Genomic DNA, 1,217 nt, shown 5'->3' with positions numbered 1-1,217 from the left:
CGACCCCGTGTACAACAGTATGAAACAACCCGTGACGACCCCGTGTATAACAGTATGAAACAACCCGTGACGACCCCGTGTACAACAGTATGAAACAACCCATGGCGACCCCGTGTACAACAGTATGAAACAACCCATGGCGACCCCGTGTACAACAGTATGAAACAACCCATGGCGACCCCGTGTATAACAGTATGAAACAACCCATGACGACCCCGTGTATAACAGTATGAAACACCACCCGGTCCTACACCATCCTCACAATTGCTGTTTTGCTTGAGCCCATTGCTGCTGCCACTGTGCCAATCCATCTAGTTGGGGGTCTCCCTCTTTTTTGCAGACCCTCCACTTTACCAAGCATGATGTCCTTCTCCAGTGACTGGTCCCTCCTGATAATATGTTCAAAGTATGAGAGATGAAGTCTGATTATCTTGGCTTTTAAGGAACATTCTTCCAACACAGATTTTTTCATTCTTCAGGCAGTCCATGGTATCTTTAATATTCTTCTCCAACATCATAACTCAAATTCATCAATTATTTTACAGTCTTCCTTATTCGTTGTCCAACTATCACATGCATATGAAGCTACTGAAAATATCATGGCTTGGGTTAGGTGCACTCAGTCCTCAAACTGACGCTTTAAAGAGATCTTGTGCAGCAGACTTACCTAATGCAATATGTTGTTTGATTTCTTGACTGCTGCTTCCATGAGTGTTGATGGTGGATCCAAGCACAAGGGCAGAATGATGTAATCTGGCAGCGATGTATGAAGTAATCATCCTCCACTTTGTGATCTCCATTTTTGCAAAGTGCTGTCTTCACATAACAAACCTCTGTCTTTGGAATGTAATTTCCAGGCTGATAAATGAGGAGAGGGTGTATTGACTTACAAAAGTTTTTAAAAATTTTTTTGGGAAATTTCCATATGAATGAAACTATTTTCATCGTTTTTAGTCTTTACATTTACATTAATTTCATTCTGATCAAAGAACCCATATGATACCAATTCTTTGGTATTTTAGAAATGGACATTAAGGCCTAGAAAATGTGGTCCATTATTGAAAAATCCTCTGTGCAAATGAATGTATATTTTATGCTCCAAATTTTAGCATTAAAATAGATCTATTAGTTTAAACCAATCAAATGTTTCATTTAAAACATTAAGGTTAAGGTTAAATTCTTAACCTTAATTTTATCTAGTTTTTTAGAAAATATTT

Source organism: Chrysochloris asiatica, unplaced genomic scaffold (assembly GCF_000296735.1).
Source record: "Chrysochloris asiatica unplaced genomic scaffold, ChrAsi1.0 scaffold00005, whole genome shotgun sequence".
Lineage (NCBI taxonomy): Eukaryota > Metazoa > Chordata > Mammalia > Afrosoricida > Chrysochloridae > Chrysochloris > Chrysochloris asiatica.
Note: the sequence above shows the minus strand (reverse complement) of the source record.